The sequence below is a fragment of the Amborella trichopoda genome, chromosome 7, assembly GCF_054954075.1.
Source record: "Amborella trichopoda isolate Santa Cruz 75 chromosome 7, AtrichopodaSantaCruz75HAP2 v2.0, whole genome shotgun sequence".
Lineage (NCBI taxonomy): Eukaryota > Viridiplantae > Streptophyta > Magnoliopsida > Amborellales > Amborellaceae > Amborella > Amborella trichopoda.
This window is the reverse complement of record NC_142342.1, coordinates 36790603-36812260: the sequence shown is the minus strand read 5'-3', so window position 1 is coordinate 36812260 and position 21658 is coordinate 36790603. Positions and strand designations below refer to the sequence as shown.

The following is a 21658-nucleotide window of genomic DNA, read 5'->3' as shown; positions in this document are numbered from 1 at the left end:
TGAAGATAATACATTTTCTGTACTCGTTTGAAGAAAGTTTTTTAGTATTTATTCTTGGGCATGAAATCCGATGATTACCATCTAGATTTATTCTGTAATTATATGATTGTTTTTCATAGAATCTGGTTCAATGTCTATGGTTACTTTTCTATATGATGACTATGCACTGGTCGAGCTCGAATGACTTTGGTTTTATAGAAGCATAATAGGTTTGCATAGAATAGTACTGAATATCTATGATTAGGTTGCTTTATAATGGTTTAGCACAACATGAGATTGACTGGACATGTGATAGTATAATTGTGTAGGATAGATTGGGATGAAATGTTTATTGTTATGTTTCTACAATGATTTTGAGGGATTTGTTTCTGCAACTCTATATTAGCTTTGCATATAATGTGATTTAATTTTTATAGTTGTATATTAGTTTTGCATAAAATGTGATTGAATTTTTATAGTTATGTCTATATATAAAAGTTTTGCGCAGAATGAGATTAGATGAATTGGGTTCTATGTTAGTTTTGCATAGAGTTGGATTGAATGTTTATGTTATGTTTCTATATAAGGGTTATTGGTTATGTATTAAAGAAAATTACAGTCTTCAAAGGCTCACAACCTAGAATATACACAAGTTGGGAACGGAGTCATTTTACTATGAGTCGATGCAACATACCAGAGTTTTCCCACTTTGAAAGAAGAGAATATTGGCGAAAGTTTTAAGAAAGGAAAACGTTTATATAGAGCCGAGGCTCTCAACAATGAACTTGGAGCGCCCCTCTAAGATTTCACTAGAAGAGGTTGTTTTGGTGCCCAAATATCCTCAAATTAATCATCTCGACATCAAGATGCGGACATGAGAAAAAATTGGATTTCAAGTTTTGGAAATAGTGCATCTTGTAATGTATTTTTGGACCATCAATTTTCAAGATTTTCATAGATCTACTCAATCTACACTATTTTTTAAGCTTTAAATTTTATTATCAGAGATAAAAGTATATTTTAAAGCTATATTAAAGAATTCCGGTATAAAAACCACATTCTTGATATTATTTGAAAGTGCACTCTATTTTGATTGTTTAGAGCCTAGGCTCAATACAAACCGCACCCTTTAAGAAATGACATGGATTAACATGTGATGAAGCAAAAGATCTTTTGAAATTTTTAGTAAAACAATATGCGTCAGAAACAGATATGTTTATTCATCGCAATAATTGTATGTTGTACTACCCTAGGTCGTAGTGGCAATACGTATCTTCTTCTATTTTCTTTAGAAAAATAGCTCGAGTCGCCAAATGAGGAACTTTGGAACTTTACAGTGCATTTTAAGGGTGGATATAGACATGGAAGTTTGGCCATGCCTATGGAAATAAAAAAAACATAGAATTGGAGCATCTTTTACCTAATATTTTTATTTTCATAGAGCCCACAAGAGAGAGAGGGCTCAAATTAGTTAACCAAGGCTTGAGGCTCAAAGTATTTAATAAAGTTTTCTATAATTTACGATATAAACTTTTTTTTTGTTGTTGTAATATAGATTGATTATTTGCCAGAAATCGTCTTCTTTGGGGCCATGTCAATATCTAATCATCAAAATTTGAATTGAACTGTCAAAACTATTTTGCACTTACAAATTATTTCACATGAAGCAAACAACCTAATAAACCTGGGCCAGCTTAGCGATATAAAAAGAGACATTTTGTTACGTGTAGGATACTTTATGACCTGCTAAGCATAGAGTGCTTTTTTATTCCCTCTTTAGTTTAAGAAATTAAGGCTCTTTCAACTTTTACCAATGAATAAGATTCAACACTTGCCTACCAACAAGACAGGAAAAAGACAATGTTACCCACTCTGAAATATGCATCAAATGAAAGTCATGGATTGGAAGCCTTGTATGATATGACGTCCGAGGTTAGAACTACTTACCCAAAAGAAAAAAAAAACTAAATGGAGAGAGAGATAGAGAGTGAGTGTTGTGTGGTGAATTGGGAATAGGGGTGGCAACAGGTCGGGTATGGTTCGGGTCTGACTGCATTTGGACCCAGACCCCAATTGTATTCTGATTTAGGTTTTCAATGAGAACCAGGACTCGAATAGTGTTTGGGTCCAGGTTTTGGACCAAGACCTGACGTGCGCGGGTCCTTGAATCCATACCCAGACCCGTATTGGCGAGTCCCGGGTCGGGTCGGGTTAGGGTCCATTTCCACCATTAAGTGGGGGGTTTTATTTATTTGTGTGAATGTTGAGTGGTTAAGAGAGAGAGTTCACATATATGCATAAGTTTATTTGTCTGAATGTATATATTTATAAGCATTACACAGAGAAAGGGGGGATATTTAGAAAGTCATCATCATCATCCGAGCTTTATCCCAATTATTTGAGGTCGATTTGGGATATTTAAAAAGTAATATATTTAATTGATACAAGCAACAATCAAATATTATCTTAAGGTAACTTCAAATCTCGCTTCTTAACATGTGGCGTTGTCTTCTAAAGCGGACATTTATGGGCTTGGTGGATAACTAATTCATCACAACTGCGCATTCTGATCGCCTTTATCGTTTTACTTTGCATGTAATTACATCCTAATGACGTACTAACCTTAACCTATTCAATATTTCTAGGGCATTTCTAACATAAATAAATGACCAACACTTTAGTGGTTATAGCATGGTTATAACAAAAATACACCAACCATATGCTACAGTCCTTATATAGTTCAACTACTTAAACCTCACTTAATCCATACTAATTACTGTTTATATATGGACCCATTTAAGGCTTCACATGACCAACCTTTCTTAATCTTTAACCATGAGGAGCTCAAAGATTCGACCCATGGTTGATTTCAATGCACCCACTTACAGTAGAGAATCAGCTAGGCTCTTAGATGAGTCTGATCATCGCACAATTCGAAGGAACAAGCATGACTACATTGGAAGGAGGCTGTTTCTTCAGAGCTATAAGTTCTCTTTGGAAGAGAGTTTCAAAGAAAGATTGCAGAGGACAGTAAAGAAGATGATGAACACTGCAAGAGAGATCGCAGGGAAATCATTCAAAGAAGCTTGGATCATGCAGTCGAGGCTGAGGGTGTCGCACCTTAGGGTTTCATCGACATGTGCTCCCTTTCGATGCTTTGGTCCGAATCGAGCTAAGAAGTTATTTTGAGTTAGCTTAATTTAACTAACTCCTTGTTTATATAATTGGAGCTTCTGTCATCATGTCCTATTTGGTGCTAGTGGAACATCGCTTGGTTTTTCACAAGAGTTGGAGATTGCTTTAGATTTGTGGACCTCTAGTTTATGATGTGACTCAATTGTGCAATTTTAGAGAGAACTTATTTGTTTATTGGTGCAGTCATATGTACATGTTTGCCTACTATGCATGTATGCATGAGAGAGAGAGAGAGTCTGATCTCAATATTAGAGAGAGAGAGAGTCTAATCCCATTCAGAGAGAGAAGAATATTAGCGAGAGAGAGTCTTCTCCCATTCTTAGAGAGAGAGAGAGTCTATTCCCATTCTTAGAGAGAGTGTGTGTGTATTGCCATTCTGTGAGAGAGAAACCAATCTCCATCTGAGAAAGAGATTCTGACCTCTTACACAATACAATGAGACAAATACATAAACACGAATCAATGACCTATGTGTAGTCATATGTTTCTCTACCTCTTTTTCTTCTTGGAAATTTACAAATAATATCTACCTCATTTCGTGAATTTAAAACATTATCCCGTGTATTTTATATTTCTTTTCTAAGTCCCACTTTCTAAAAGGATATTATCTTTTTTAATTTTATTTTTTTTATACATGAGATTGAGCCTAAATTTGAGGGATACGTAATTCTCACCATTGTACACCTATAGACAATTAAAATAATATTTTTTATTAATGAAAATGATAAAAAATTCCCCTACAAAATTTTATTTCATTCAGTTTTGTTAATGTTTTCTACTTGTGCATCATGGATAACAGTATGTCTAGCCCACGGAAAAAATAAAATTAAAATAAGAGAAAATTACCTACACACACTTTTGGGACAGGTCAATTACCAAATGGGGTGTCATTTGCTCGAAAACTCTGAACAATTTCTTTTTTTTTCTTTTCGAAATCATTCCAATGCTGTTTGACATTCTCATTTGCTCATAATTTCGGACAAATGACACCCCATTTGGTAATTGACCCCTCTAAAAAGTGTATGTATATAATTTGCTATTAAAATAAACATGTGCTCTCATAATGTGAGACATTAATGTAAATATGACACATAAAGCTATACTAAAATTTTAAAAAACAAAATGCAATTTTTTAGTAAATTTCCCTCTCTTGTTAAACTATGAAATTTCCAGATTTGATGAAAAGTTCAATGTGGCCAGGTCTTCCTAAATAACTCTTACTTCTTTCTTGTGATACCTTTGCTCGTTATCCTTTTTGTAACAAGAATCTTGTCCTTATTTTCAAAGCATTCTGCCCCAAACACCCTACATCCTGCAACTCTCAGTTTATGAATCAAGGAAAGGGGCATACGATCTATGCTTGTATAGCAAGAATTGGTGCACTACCACGTAATAGAAGTAGAACCCTAACCATCACGATTGATACACAACTAACGCTGACCCGACCTTTCTATAAAATGCTTTTGTGTAATTTACGTACGGACAAAAAGAAAAAGAAAAAGAGATGGGTAGCAAAATTTATGCGGAAGGTCGGTCAACTCTTAATTTTTTATTTTTTATTTTTTCAAAATGCCCACTCTGTTTGAGGATGGCATCCTCGGACAGCTTTTTATTTTTATTCTTTTTCGGTTTTCTCGTTAGTAGGGTAGTGCCCTAGTGTGAGCGGCAGTGCCCAGTCTAGAAGGCAGTCCGAGGTTGGCATCCTCGCACCGTCTTATTTTTTAGGAAACAAATAAGCTAATGAGGTCTGAGGATGCCAACCTTGGACCGCCCTGTAGAGCATTAGAGAAGGCGGTCCGAGAATGGGCGGCTCAGACTGCCTTTAAATGCTTAACAAGATCAGTCTTTGCTATCCGAGGATGCCAACCTCGCACAGCTCTGAATTGCACCACAGAAGGTGGTCCAATGATGCTAACATTCGACCGACTGAACACAGCCCTACAATTGAAAAAAACTCAAAACACAAAAAAAAAAAGAAGGGTCTAAAGATGGTATCCTCAAAGGCAATTTTGCAAATCAAAGACTTTCTTATGATATGATCATCTCAAACTCCTAATGCCGACCCGACCTTTCTATAAAATGCTTTCCTAAACTCAAGGCATCCAAGGGAGATCAGACACTTTGTTAGCATATGATCATCCGAAACTCCTTCATGGATTCCAGGTATTATTTTCCGACGCTTGTGCTAATATCGAACTACGATGTCATCTCTAAGAATCACATACTTCGGAAACCTTTGTTGAGGTCCTATTCAAATTTAATATCGCTCCAGGGATCCACTTTTTGAGATGGATTTACGATTTAAACACATCATAAGTCATCCTACATGAGATTAGGGAACCCCTCGTTTTCTCAAATACTTATTGGTGATCAGCAAACCCGTCGCTATCTCAGAGGCCCATTGGAGAAATACAACGATTATCCCTTCTTCTCCCTATAAAATGGGAAACCATAGAGAAGATGTGAATAAAAAGGAACAACAAGGAAAATATGTATAGTTCTTCTCTCTCTAAAAATGAAGGGCTAGAAATTTGGGCTTTGCTATCACCAGCCTCACGGCACCTCCTCTCTGATCTTGGGTTTAATCTCATCCATACGCCATCTATTTTCACTAACATTGGTATCCGAGCAACCACGTTTCATCTTCCCTATTTTTTTTTAGTTTGGATTTTTTTTAATGATAGAGATTATGTGATTTGTTTCTCTACATATACATTTGTTTGTTACGATCTATGCCTAATTTTTTGTGTATAAATCATGCTTCAAAATATCACCTGCTACTATCTTATCTTGGTTCACAGTATTATCTTGCTTCACAATGTTAATTAATTAAAGGATAAGTTTGCGTGCACTCCCTTTGTATTAATCAATTTCAAATCACTTCTATCCCATTTTTTTTATGGGTTTTGATTTAGTGTTTGAATTGTGAGGGTGATTTGGCTCCGGTTACAGTTATGTTGTTTGCTTTCTCTGATAAGTTGTGATATGGATGTATGATACTGCGTGATATGGGATTGACTACCTAAATTTTTTTTATGAGCAAACTAGCCCCATTCCCTGCAATTGAAGGAAATTACGCGAGAAAGAGAAAATATTCATTTCTGGTTGTTGCGTCCCCCAAATGGTCTATTGCGTTCCTATCATGTGCCCCTTGGCTTGATAGAGAGATTACTTGTGCATGCCCCATGGCTTGAGAGAGATTACTTGGGCGTGCCCCTTAGCAACGTGCCCCTCTATCTTGTCAGTTCATAGGCCCCAAGAACACGAGCCTTACCACCATTCATGCCTTTTCACGCACACACATGCTTAGGAAAGGGGCACCTCATGTGCCGATGAGAACATGCAAAGTATGGCATCAAGTGCCCTTGCAGATGCACACGCCACATGCTAGAGAACCTTTTAAGGGCAGGCATGAATGTGGCCAGGTATTTTAGAATTGCTAAAACCATATTTTTCATCCCAGTTTGCTAAGATTTTATTTCCTAATTATGTACTCTTCTCTCTCTCTTCTTTGAAAATTCTCTCATTACAATGGTGGCTTACTCTGCAAATTCTCTCAGTTTCTCTGCTACCTATACATAGTCTTGTTAGCTTAACCAAATTCAGTGTTATTTTCCTATGAATTTGACTGTGAACTTTGTGTAACTTTTCAAAAGAAAAAGGTGGACTTTATATAGCGCTTTGATTTTTTTTTTTCTTTTTCGTGCCCATGGTATTAATTTTTTTTTGTCTGTGATCACTTGAATATGGACTGTCCATGAATGTTCACTTTCATGGGAAAGAACAGAAGTAGAGGCATATGCCTGCATGCTTGTATACTATGGCATCGAGTGTCATGCATTGGAGGCATGACACCATGTCCATTTGAGATTATATCTAATGAGATTTGCAATTATAATTGCTAAAATTCCATTGATTTGGTAGGAGAATGATGGAGTTATGGTATTCTATGTATGTGCATGTGAATGCATGTTCCCATGTGTATGAAACATGTGATGTAAAATGCAAATGAGCATCTATACTTGTACATGATGTATTAGACTTAGGACGTGTGTTAGATTAGATTTGATGAATGAATACTCTTTTATTTCTGGTGTACAGTTTGTACATTATTGATGAAGTCACAGTCTAAAAGCCTTGATTGTAGCTATATTATTCATTTTTTTGGAAAGTTATATTGAAAAATATGAATAAAATGAAAATTTTGGTATAATTCCGAACTTCAAGAGGTTCCTATAAGACAATCGATAGGCTGTCAAGGGCTAAAATTCAAATACATAATTTCAGAGATATTGCTATGCCTTTCCCCTCGCTCTGTGATTAAATGCCACCCAATGAACTTGATCATCAACCATAAATCATCAGACTGAAACAATTTATAAAATTGGTTAAAATATAAATTCAGTACAAATTGGTTGTTGTGCATGTATCATACTTGTGGTTCCAGCCACTAGCTATGAGGCATCCCTTTTGTGGGGTCATTATCTACCGTGATGCTCATTGTTTGACATAGAAGTTTCTAAGATAACGTGATATCAGTAGACTAGAGATTGATGTTATTAATGTTTACATTGTTGTTTTGTGCCCTAAAATATTTGTAGTCTAAATAAACGTAAAGGAAATGAAATTGGCAACTTCTTGTTTTACATGATATAGTGTTATAGAACTATGTCAGTGGACTGTATAACTTAATTTCAAATGAGAAATATTTCTTTAATAATTCTTAATAAGTAGGAATATCAACATAGTATTTGCTGATTGTAATGAAGAGATTTTCTTGCCATTTAGTTGTGCAACTCCTACTTTAATATAGTATCTTATAATTTCTTGATGGCTACATCCTATCTAGTAAGACTTTGATGATTTACATGTCTTGAAAAGTGGAAGTAAATTCATAATACTCTTATTATATGTAGATGATATCCTAATAGCTGAAAATGACTTAGAAATGATTGATAAGACTAAGTCATGATGTTCTTCTCAGTTTGACATGAATGATATGGGAAAAACATCTTATGTCCTAGGTACAAAAAAAAAAAAAAAAAGAGATGGAAAATAAAAAATGTTGTGCTTGAGCCAAGAGAGATATCATAACTCTATTATCAAAAGATTTATAATGAAAAATTGTAAGCCATTGTATACTTTTGTTGAAAAGGGAGTAAAATTGTCTAGGAAGAATTGTTCAGTAGAAAGACAATAAAAACCTAATGTTCCCTATGCACAAGCTGTTGGTAGCTTGGTATATGTAGTAAGATGTACAAGATCATATTTGAGTTATGCCATAAGACTTGTTAATAGATATCAAAGTAATCCAGGCATATCTCATTAGAAAACAATAAAATGAATTCTAAGGTACAATAAGAGAACAAAGCATCTAAAATTGTGTTTTCAAGCAGATAAGCTTGAAGTTACAGGATATTCAGATGCAAATTTTACGGGGGATAAGGACGATAGTAAGTCCACCTCAAGGCATGTTTTCCTCTTTGTAGGGGAAGTTGTTTCTTAGTTTAGCAACAAACAAGGGTGTGTAGCTAGGTACACACAAGTAGCAAAGTACATTGCATGTACTTTCGTCGTTTGGATAAAACATTTCATAGATGACTTGAAGCCACAAATAATCGACAGACCAATCCAAATATTCTGTGATAATCAAGCTGTAATTAAATTAATTCAAAGTGGAGTAAATAGCTCCAAAGGAAGACATATAGATGTCTAACATCACTACATTCAGGATGTAGTTGAGAAAGGTGAAGTAACTGTTAGTTACTTGCCCTCATCATCCATTAACAAATGGTCTAAGTGTTGAACTACTGTCTAAGCACCCTAGTTTAATGGAACTTAAAAATGTTTAAGTCCATCAGTTTTCATGAGTGACAAATCCGCATTAGCATGAAAATCCTCATGACAGACGTTTGTTATGAGAGGCATATGCACAAAAGCGTAAGAAAAACCTCACAACAAAATATTTTCTTAAAGGTCATACTCAAAAGTGAGAGTATGCATCGACTGTCATAGCCAAGTGGGTAATATTGATACGTATGGCAATGAGGCCTTACGTGTCTTAGCCTACAATGTGGGAATCCAATATATCCAACGGTCATATAGTCCAACATCTATATGAACGTTGGATATCCCTGACCCCTCATTTTTTCAGATACCCGTTGGAGATCAGGGAACCTTTCGCTTTCTCAGAGACCTGTTGGAGAAATACAATGGTTACCCATTCTTCTCCCTATAAAATAGAAAACCAGAGAGAGGATGTGAACAACAAAGAACAACAAGGAAAATGTGTATAGTTCTTCTCTCTCTAGAAATGAAAAGATAGAAACTTCGGGCTCGGCGATCACCAGCCTCATGGCACCACCTCTCTGATCTCGGGTTTGATCTCATCCATGCACCATCTATTTTCACTAATAGATTTGATGACTTGCACAGAAGTAAAATAAATGATCCAAAAGCAAAGTTGAAAATTGTCATTTTCTAATATCCAAATCTTTTTTTTTTTGGTTTTTTTCAGAAAATATCATTATCTTACCTCTTGAATAGAGGGTTCCAAACATAGTTTCTAGGACTGTCCTTATAGGGCATACTTCTAGTTCTTGAATCAGCCTCCATGCTGCAAATCAAGAATCTCAATTGGGCTCTTTTTTTTGATGGATATAGATCATTTTTATAGGAATCTCGACCCCTTATTTGTAAGGATTTAGATCCCCATAATGAGAGCTCAATCCCCTTATTTGTGAATCTTGATCACTGTCTTGTCGAGAAGAGGAAACCTGATACATTGCACAATGGGATCTAGTTTCCATGAGCATTGAGACTATTATCCTTCATATTCATAAATCGAGGATCCCAATTTATATGAATTTCGGTCCCCTGGTATATGGGATCAAGATCCATGAGATTAGGAATCTTGGATATATCTCTTGATCTTTTAATATATACAAGATCTATTGGAAGTTTCCTCTTTAATATGGATTCGTAATCTTATATATATGGGATGAAAGTGCAGAGAATTTTGTATGCCCCATTTGGGTCACTATATGGGCATGGTGGTTCCTCTAGAGAAAGAGAGGTAGAGTCTCATGTGCATAATATGAAATTTCCTTTTTAGAGAAAAGAGCTTCCTATGAAGAGAAACATTGATGGTCTCTTTTGAAGACTCATGCAAAGTGAGAGGTTGATTTATTATAGAGAAGCGATTCCTATGAAGATGTTGGTTTCTTGCAGAGACGTGATTCTTATGAAGATTTTGGGTTGTTTCCCTTTTTAATGAGATAAAGTCTCGTGTGCTCTTAAAATTGTTCTCTTCCTAGACAGTGATCCAATTATGGAATAGAGATGAGAGATCGGCATCGTGCCATTTGGAAGAGCATGCTTAAAAGGGTTTGCTCGACTCGGTTTTTATCGAGGTTTGTTCCAAAATCTTTGATGTAACTTTCATTGGTATAATATATTTTAGTTTGCCGTGCCTGTGGAAGTAGTCCTTATAGGGTGAACCACGTAAATATTTGTGTTCTTGTTGTATGCATTCCATGTTTTATTTCTCATACTTTGTTTGCCAAATATTAGCCCATCGAGTTTAGAGCTTATGCGCACAACAAGTGCGATCAGAGCACTACAAGTGGTATCAGAGCACAACAATTGGTATCAGAGCACAACAAGTGGTATCAGAACCATGGTTTGGGTTTTTGGTATGGCAATAAAAGTTTCAAATGCAAGGTTCGAGGTGCAAGGTTCGAGGTGGAGAAATTTGATGGAATGCAAACACTATTTTTTAACAAGAATGATGAAGGAATTTATTTGACAAAAGATGAAGAGTCCATGAAGCTATAAAATGGGTGTTCGCATGGTGAGTAGGTGATTTTGATACCTAGGTGGAGATTATTAGATTTGGTGCTATTAAAAATTACCAACATAAGGAAATCCTATATTTTGCGGAATTGAGATATTCTCATATTATGTGAAATTGAGATTTATATTGATAAGTTTCCTAAAAAAAATAGAAATCCAAAAGGATTAGGAATCGTGGATATATCTCTTGGTCTTTTGAGATATATGCAAGAGCTATAGGAAGTTTTCTATTTACTATGGATTCTTAATATTATATATATGGAATGGAAGTACAGAAAGTTTTGTGTGCTTATTTGGGTCACCATATGGGAATGGTGGTTCCTCTAGAGAGAGAGGGAAGTAGAGTCTCCTGTGCATAATATGTAAATTTCTTTTAAAGAAGAGAGCTTCCTATAAAAAGAAACATTGATGGTGCCTCCTGAAGACTCCTGTAGAGGTTCGTTTCTTGTAGAGAAGCGATTCCTATGGAGATGTTGGTTTCTTATAGAGAAGTGATTCCTATGGAGAGATTGAGTAGTTTCCCTTTTAGTGAGATAAAATCTCGCTTGTTCTTAAAGTTGTACTTCCTAGACAGTGGTCTAGTTATGGGATAGAGACGAGAGATTGGCATGGTGTTGTTTGGGAGAGCAGGTTTTAAAGGGTTTGTTCGACTCAATTTTTGTTGATGTTTGTTCCAAAATCTTTGATGTAACTTTCATTGGTATAGTAGATTTTAGTTTGCCGTGCCCGTGGATGTAGCCCTTATAGGGTGAACTACGTAAATATTTGTGTTCTTGTTGTATGTGTTTCTTGTTTTATTTTTTTTGCTTGTTGCTTGTTTTTGTCAATTCTTTTTCTCGTACTTTATTTGCCAATCAATCAACCCATCGGGTTTAGAGCTTCCGTGCACAAGAAGTGGTATTAGAGCACAACAAGATCACATGAGAATGAGATTGTTCGTATATGGTATCCAGCTCCAGGCAAGATAAGTTGTATGCATCACAATCCCAGACTACCAGAACTTTTGGCCTATGTCAATCTGACGATCCTGGAGCTTTTCTGCTCCATTTTTGGTAACTATGGTTCAAAACATTCCATTTTTCAGTGCAAGGTTTATATTTTAATTTTCATTTCAAAAACATACCATGTCAAAAATTTCCTAATGAATCCCAAATTACTCCTTCTAAGGTTTCGAAATCTTGAGTGGCTCAAGCTAAATTACAAAAGTAAAACATGAAACCATCGACAACGAAAATACCCTTGGTTTCGTATTGCCCCCTAAACAATGATAGGTATTTTGGTCATTTGATTTGATAGTATTGCTTTCCCATCTTTGAAGGAGCAACGTACTTTTGTATTTTGACTCAAGCAAATTAAGCGGGAAAAATTACGAAAAATGTTCTTTATTTTTTTATATTCCTATGAAACAGGTCAATTTGGAAATTTCCAAATAAATTTTCTAAAGAAGTGCTTCTGTGAAATGAAATTTTAAAAGTAAACCATGCAGTACTAAGTAGGATATTTTAAGCCCTTTAATAATTCTGTAAGATTTAAGTCTCTTTAAGGGTATTTTCTTTTACCAGTTTCACGGGTCGATTTTATCGACATTTAAATTTGATCCACAATCTATCTCAAGATGAATTTTTAGAGGAAAATTCATTTGATGTTGGTCTATGCACCAAAACCCATCCTTATTTTTTGTTTTTTTATTGGAAAGACAAAAACCCCTCCTATTTCTTAAAAGTTTTCTTATGTTTGTTCATGGTGAAGGTTAAACTGATCTTCAAGTAGCACTGAAATATGGATGCTCCATTCTTCCAACTATTCATACTTTTAGGATTAACCTCTCCTTATAGATTCTACTTTCTATAAATTCAAAAAAGGTTGTTATGATGTTGGGAAAATGTCAAATTGATCATCTCGACATTGAGGTATATAGATATGCAGAAAAAAGAGATTTCAAGTCTTAAAGGTTGTACATGTTGCAGCACATTATCTAGACCGTCTATTTTCAAGATTTTCACGTGTTTATAAATCTGCTTGATTTGAAACATTTTTGGAGTTTCAAAAAATTCATGATTAGAGATAAAAATGGATTCTTGTACATCTTAAGAATTTTTGACACCAAAATTACATCTAATGAGAAAAATTCGAGGTGCACCTTATTTTGATTTTTAAGGTCGCAATGTTATGCAAACCAAACCTGTTGAGAAATTCAAACAAAAAAGGAAGTGGAATCAAATCCGCAAGACACAAACATAACTATACATAATAACATTTACATCTCACAGACCACACACAAATGACAAGGTTTATTGAAAGTCCATGCCGAGTCACAATACAAACACCATAACACCATGCTACTGCCAGGGGTTCATGAAGCACGCCATAACACCTAAAGTCATGATTAAGAAGAAATAAAGATGATATAAATTGCTTTCCAATGTAGATATTTATTGGGCTCAGTTATCATATTGAAAGGATTATTTGTCAATTTTTTAATTCAACAATGGAATTAGTTCTCTCCATATTCAATTGAAGTTCAAACATAATCCACATGACTATATAGGAGAACTATCAAACAGCTTCTCATGAATGGCCATTTTCTCTCCTTAAAAAAAACCAATTGTATCAAAATATCATGATAATTTCTTATCTCTTTCCAATAGGGAAGTGTTTGGTGTATATAAGGGTGGAAACAGGGCCGGGCTGGGTCGCCCAAGGCTAGCGCTAGCCATGTTAGGGCCGGACGGGCCAAACCCGGCTGGCATTGGCCCATGCCCAAGCCCGGCCCTCGGGGGACCTACTTTGTTATGGCCGGGCTGCCCAGCCCGTTGCCAGCCCTAGGTGTATTATGCCATTATTACATTACATATTTATCATATCGAAACACAAAAAGGAAATTCAGTACAGAATATGTTAAAAGATGAGCATAGTCAATCTTTCTTTCATTTTTCAAAGAAGTTGAATTTCTTGAATTGATTGAGTCATTTAAAGATGGAAAAAGTGTATATAAGGTTGCAACATTAAAAATATAGAATTAAGGTGAACCTAAAAAATCCATCATAAAATGCTGTTTTGATGTTGGAAAATCTTTCAATTGATCATCTCCATATTGATATGTACAAAAATGAAAAGAAAAACATATTTCAAATCTCAAAAATAGTGTTTCCTACAATACATTGTTTGGATTGTCCATTTTCAAGAATTTCATATGTTTATAGATCTATTTAACTTGAATCATTTTTGAAGTTCGAAATTTTATGATATAAAATAGATCTTAATGCCATCGTAAGAATTTTTGACATCAAAGTTAGAGAAAATTTTGAGGTGAGCCTTAATTTGGTTGTTTGAGGTTGCAACCATTATGCAAACCACAACTTTTAAGGAGAGAATACGAGTCCTAAGTATACAACGGCACTTGTGTCGGTGTTCGGCAAGTGGTAGGTATCGAATACTTTGATACTTCGAGAGAAATCTGGATTTTTGTCTTCACATCCATATAATAGTATTTTCATTTGGTGTAGTTCGTTAGGATAAAATTCTCATAATCAAGTTCGAGGTATTGTATCATTCATGCTTTAAAGGATGATAAGACTAGGTTTTTGGTTTCGATATTTCATTCATCACACCATAGAACAAGTTTTTGGTTAATGACTTTTAAGAATTGGATGAGTTGGAAAAATAATGTATACTTTTTTCCATCTATATTTCATTTACATAGAACAAGAGGTATTGTATCATTCATGCTTTAAAGGATGATAAGACTTTTTGGTTTCGATATTTCATTCATCACACCATAGAACAAGTTTTTCGTAAATGACTTTTAAGAATTGGATAATTTGGAAAAATAATGTATAATTTTTTCCATCTATATTTCATTTACATAGAACAAGTTTCCGTAATAATTGTCCTCCTTACATGATAGCCTTTGCCATGATCCTTCTAATGATGCTTTGATGATTGAAAAGAAGGAGTGTACCCAGGAATTTCAAATCCTCTTGAGCCATGAAAAGAGTATATGACGGCAAAAGTCAATAAAGAAGTGGTCAAAGGAAGGCGATTCTACTACTATTTTTTTTTTTTTTACCTATCTACCGTGATGAGGAGAATGGGTGATTGTATTATTTCTCTTAAGGATCAGAATGGCAATTCTCTAACTACTGAAGCTAATATTGATAATCATATGATTGGATTTTTTGATGATCTCCTAGCCTAGGAAAGTCTTATTGATGTTCATCTGGCTGATCAGTGTTTGCCACCATCTTTCCTTAGTTCTAATAAGAAAGGAAAACTTGGTAGAAGATGTCACTATTGAGGAGATTAAGGATTGTATTTGGGGGATGAAGTGTGACAGTACTCCTGGCCCAGATGGTTTCTTTGTGGAGTTCTATAAATTTGGATGGGAGGTTATCATGAAGGATTTTTTGCTAGCCCTCAAGAGATTTCTTCAGAAAAGGAAAATTCCTCAAACAAATTAATTCCACCTTCATCTGTTTAATTCCTAAAGCAGATTCCCCTAAGGTCATGAAAGATTTCTGCCCTATTGGTTTATGTAATGTTTTGTATAAAATCATTAGTAAATTCATTACTAATTGTTTATGGGTGGTGCTTTGTGATCTTATTGATCCTAGACAAGCTGTCTTCTTGAAAGGTAGACTTATTATAGATAATATTCTCATGGCAAATGAGCTCATTTCTCTTAGCTATAAGAATGCAGTTAGACCTAAGTTGTGTTTGCAGCTTGATTTGAGTAGTGCATATCATAGGGTTTCTTGGGGCTCTATTTTGGCTAGGATGCATGCCTTGAGGTTTCCAGAAATCTTTATTTCATGTGTTCAACTTTGTCTTTCCATTACTTCATTTTTTGTGCTGGGAAATGGCTCTCCAAAGGGGTTATTTAGAGGAAAAAGAGCCTAAGGGGTTATTTAGAGAAAAAAGAGCCTAAGGGGTTATTTAGAGGAAAAAGAGGGTTAAGGCAAGGTGACCCTTTGTCCTCATATTTGTTTTTATTGGTTATGGATTATCTCAGTAGACAGATTGATTATGCTATGGTGTAATGGATGATTCCCAGGGCTTTTACAATTGGGTATGACTATGGGGTTTCACATCTATTCTATGCTGATGATGCTTTAATTTTTAGTAACGCATCCATTACCACTACTATTATTATGAAAGGGATTCTTTCCACCTTTGAATTCACTACTGGTCAGAAGTTAAACACTACAAAAAGCAAAGTGTTTTTCTTTGGTATAACACAGGTTGCTCGAACCACGATTTTGAAGGAGTAGAACTTTGGAGAAGGCTCCTTATCAGTAAGATACTTGCAACTGCCTCTGTATTATGGTCATCTAAAGCATAGACATTGCCACAGTTTGGTTGGGAAGGTCATTAGTAAGATTGGTACATGGCAAGGTCTTTGTCTATCCTATGTAGGTCGTTTACAACTACTGAAGTTAGTACTTAGCGCATCTTCCATCTTCTAGATCTTATCTTTTATTTTACGGAAACGAACTTGCAATTTGATTGAAAGGTTGGAAAGAAATTTTCTATGGGCAGGTGTGGCAGAAAAAAAGGATGTTCATCTTGTTAATTGGAAGACAGTTTGCCTTCCTCAAGAAGAAGGGGGTTAGGGGTGCAAAATATAGTCAATTTTAATATTGCAAGAATTATGAAGTTGACATGGAGAATCTTGACAAATCCCACATCTCTATTAGCTATTTTTTTCAAGCACAAATATTTCAGGAATATTTCTATATTGGAGGCCAAGAAAAAACCGTATTGTTCCCATGCTTGGAAGGGTATTCTATTGGGCTTTTCTCATCTAAAGGACAATATTTAATGGATTATTGGGGATGACCAACACGTGAATTTTTGGGCTGATCCCTGGTTATCAGGATAGTCCATATGGGATTCCTATGGCGGCAGTGTACATGAGGATCTAAGGGATTTTGTTCGGCGAAAAGTCTCTGATTACATTGACAGATCTCCTCATTCGTGGGTTTTTCCTTCACCCATATCAGGTTCCCTTGTTAGTTTATGGGGCGAGGACAATACCTCTACAACATAAAAGGGATTTCTTAGTATGGATACACTATGCGAGTGGTATGTTTTCAATTAAAGAAGCATGGGATTTTATTTGAAACAAAGGATCATCGCAACCTATTTTTTGTGCTTTTTGGTCATCCCAATGTATCTTAGGGCCAATGGTATTCTTGACTAGCCCTACACAACTACTTACCCACTGCATTTCTTTTGAAACAATGTGGTATGGAGCTGAATTCCGTATGCCCTTTCTGTAGGAACCATGATGATAGCTTTGTCATCTCCTATTTCATTGTGCATTTTCATAGGGTGTATGGAGATCAGTTGCATGGCGGTGTGGTAAGCGATTCACCCTTGTTATTTATGCTCTTGGTATGTTCAGAAGCTGGTTACTATTTAGATTTTAATCCAATGGTCTTCTTAATATTTGGACTTCTATTTTCTTCACATCAATTTTAGTTTTTATAGGAGGAGTGGAATAGGAGAAATTTTCAGTCAACATCTACATGAGGGAACATATCGTTAAGCGAATTTTGACACATATTAAGGAGTTGGCAGATATAAAAAAGTGGGTTTTTCATTTGTTAGAGAGAGCAATTATCGATAATTTTCGTATCACATGGAGCCACTAAAAACCTAGATCCCTTTTTCCGGTGGCATGGTCATTTTGTAAGGGCCAACATTTCAAGTTGAATATCATTGGTGCTTCTTTACAGAACCCAAGTTTTGCAGGTGGTGGTGGTATTATCCAAGATAGTAATGGTGCTTTTCTTGCTGCCTTTTCGAAGTCATATGGAGACGCCTCTAATAATTATGCAGAATGTTTTGCCCTTAAAGAAGGAATTGATTTGGCCATTGAAAATAATTAAGTTCCTCTACAAGTAGAAAGTGATTCTTCCTTACCTGTGAATATCATTCATGATCTTTGTCATGCCCCATAGAGTTTACAAATGATTACATCTAATTGTCTTAGCAGACTTTTACCACATCTATGGTTAATATCCCATATTTTTCGTGAGGTCAATATGGTAGCCGATGCCCTTGCTAAGAAGGTTTTTTTCCATTATGGAGCTATTATTTGGGGTTTTCGATCGCCGGACTTTATTTCCCTACTTTTACTTCATGATTTGGTACAACTGCTCTATATAGGGTTGTAAAATAATGAACTGTTTCTTTTTTATTTTTTATTAATGAAAAACGGGTAGGGGGCCATCTCCCCCCATTGACTTACCCAAAAAACAATAATAAAAAAATGTTTTAGTAAATCAGTTTTAAGAATGGGTTAAGCTAGAAAATATTGTAGAGCGTTTTACATACGGCCCCTAAAATAAATAGGAAAATATGGTTTGCTCCCCTTCTACCTGAAAATTACCAATAAGGTTAGTCAATCCGTGATATTTTTCTTTCAAGTTTTCCCCTCAGTCCGAGGATGCCATCCTCGAACCGCATTTTAATTTTAATATTTTTGTTATTTCTTTAGGAGAGAGAGAGAGATGAAAAAGTGAGAGGAAAAAATGAATAGAAGGGGGAAAGAAATCGCTTTACTTGATTGCAAGGTGGTCCGAGGATACAGACATCGAATTACATTTGGTAGGAGCAAAGGGATAGAAGTACGAGGACTGTGACCTCAGACCAAAATTTTTAAAAATATAAGTTGTGGTTTGAGGATTCTGACCTTGGACCAAAGTTTTTTTAAAATTAAGTTGTGGTCTGAGGACTCTATCCTTGGATCGAAGCTTTTCAAAAATTAAGTTGTGGTCTGAGAATTCAGACTTGAATCACCTTAAACATGAACTCTGTTTAGTCCAGGGGGAGGTCCGAGGATTCCAACCTCAGACCGCCTGAGCACTACCTCTAAAACTCAGGGCTGTGACCTACTAAAGAAATAACAAAAAAAGAAGGAAATAGACGTCCGAAGATGACATACTCGGACTGAAAGGCAAACTTAAAAAAACAATATAGCGGATTGACGGACCTTTTCAGTAATTTTCGGGTATAGGGGGCGCAAACCCTATTTTCTTATTTATTTTAGGAGCGGCACGTAAATCGCTCAATATTGTATAATTTGTTCCACTGTTGAATTTGATATGGATGAAATAGGGCACTAAGACCCAACAACCACTGTTCACGTTTATCCAAAGATGTTGGCGATGAGTTGCTCATTACTTTGTAGTGCTCTATCTTTTCAGCTGGAGTCATTTTCAACACGCCGATGGGTGATTAATGCTTGATATGAGTACCTAAATAGTAGTGCAAATCTTCTCAGGACATTCTAAAGTTCGGTTCTCATATGCCCCAACCTAATATGAAAAAACATAAAAATAAAAAAGGCTTCTTCTACTGACACATATCAAGACACATACGTTCTAAGAGATAGAGAGAAAAAAGGACTTCTTGGAAGCTGTGCACCATATGATCCAATTGCAAGACAAAGCTCTTCTCCTTCAATATCACCATTGGAAGATATTACACGTCTTCTGGGAGGTGAACATGACTGCAGATTGCGTGGCAAAGAGTGCAGCATCTAGGGCTCAAGCCACGGTATGGCAGGCCCATCCCCCAAATTTTGTAATTCGTTTCGTTTTGCGGGACCTTGCCAACATACCTCTTGAAAGGGTTGTGTAGTGCTTGTATTTGTGACCGTCTAACATGTAATCTTTATTGAGAGTATTAATACAAATTAAAAAATCGAGTAGGGGATCGTCATCTCCACGTATTTACCCAAAAAAAAAAAAAAATACAGAGAAAGAGTGAGCGCAACGGAGGGAAAGTGAAAATGTACAGGAACACAAATGATGAAACACGTTCATGGAGATATACACAAAATCAGCGAAACACTGAGTGATCATTTAATCAAAGAAAGATAAAAAGTGAGCGATCATATTCATAAGAATATGATGGGTAAAGCATGATAGAAGCAATTTATATTACAACATTTAAATGCATGCAGAATATCTGCACGGTGGGCTATTTCTTTACTTTTTCTTTTTGTATGTTTTCATATCAGGATTTTCTCTTTAATTAATTTTTCATAGATGGACTAGATCCATGTGGCCAACTTGCATAATATAAAGACCTATAAAGTGTAGCATCATACAAAAGCATATAAAGAGATGGGTAAGGATCCAAAGCTTCCATAATTAAAGGCTAAGAACGTTTTGCACTGAGATCCATGTCTTTAGATTTGTCTCTCTCATAGCCAATTAGTTATGTCATGTCTTGGTTGTTTCTTGCCAAGAAAAGAAGGAACATGAGAGGCCAAACTTGTCCTACTTGTACAAATCCAAAAGGAGAAGAAAGCAAAATAAATTTCACAATAAAACACACACACACATATTATGTCTATCCATCTCACACACCATACATATTACAAACTTTATTGGATGCCAATGCCCAAATTCCATTATTGCTTAGGACACAAACCCTAAAAAACCACACTACTACCAAAGGAAAGGCTTTCTTGCATTTGAGCATACGTTTGTTAAAAACCTAGTTCACTGCAAACTCACTCACATGAGAAAATAGGTACTAAAACATACATTTGATCCATGGATAAGAATATGGCACTTATATGTTTGCACAAACACAAGCCAGTATTAAGTTATGTACTTTACCTTTGTTGCCTTAGGGATGGGACCCTGGGTTATGGTACACTCTTCGAAAATCGTCGATTGTAATTTGGTGATGATTATCGACGGTCGAACCACGATAGTGAATGTATGGATTAATTTCCTCTGTGTTTCCCTTGTCACTGCCCTCATCATGTCCAGTTCCACTAATATAGTTAGGCTGGTTACTTTCATTGCTATTTTCTTTATCATTTGGAAGATTGAACGCTGGTTTTGGCTGGTTACTTTCATTGCTATTTTCTTTATCATTTGGAAGATTGAACGCTGGTTTTTCTTCTACTTTGCTTGTCTTTCCAACAGAATTGCTATCTAGTAGTTGTCTTCCTCTTGCCTCGTTCACAGCATTGTAGGTCTCCTGTTCTTTGTGATTCTCGACTGTGTGACTTTGCTTTTCCTCTAGGGGGCTTTCTTCCAGCCATTTTCGATTGGCATTAGTCGTCGAAAGTAGTGAGCTTAACAGAGAGGCTTGGAGACATATCCACAAAAGCTTCATTCTTCTGCTTGACCTTAACTTCGCATGTAGTTAAGAACAACACGTTTAATCAAATTAGTTTCTGAAAAACCATAGATAAGCTATGAACAATTTTAAATTCACAAATTAATAAGATTCAAACAACATACCCAAGGGATTGCTTCTTGAGATTTTGTAGAGAGCTTCTATAACGAACATTTAGTGAATATCACACCGATTTATAGGAAAATGACCTTACACTATTGGATGCTATCAATAAAATACTGCAATGGAACATGCTATTCCCATCATGGGTTCATGAAGGGTTAGTGGGAAAATTGGTGTAGCTAATGGTTGACGATTTTTGACCTAAATGATGATTAGGAAGAAACTTTAAAGAGAATGCACTTCATTTAAAATGTATAGGTCTGTGGACATTAATCTTATTTAAAATATGCCTTAATGGAATATGGAATTTCTGGTCACAAGTTTCCTTCAGACTAGAACACAATTGTCGTGTTCAAAC

General features: G+C 35.6%; 1 long non-coding RNA gene across 1 annotated transcript; it reads right to left on the bottom strand.

Moving 5' to 3' along the window:
- Positions 1-20403: 20403 nt before the first annotated feature.
- LOC148781389 (uncharacterized) lies at positions 20404-21399 on the bottom strand. The gene is made up of 2 exons (XR_016059117.1): positions 21303-21399; positions 20404-21192 (listed from the first exon to the last, which is right to left on the bottom strand). It is a non-coding gene; the product is annotated as an uncharacterized LOC148781389 (long non-coding RNA).
- Positions 21400-21658: the final 259 nt, after the last annotated feature.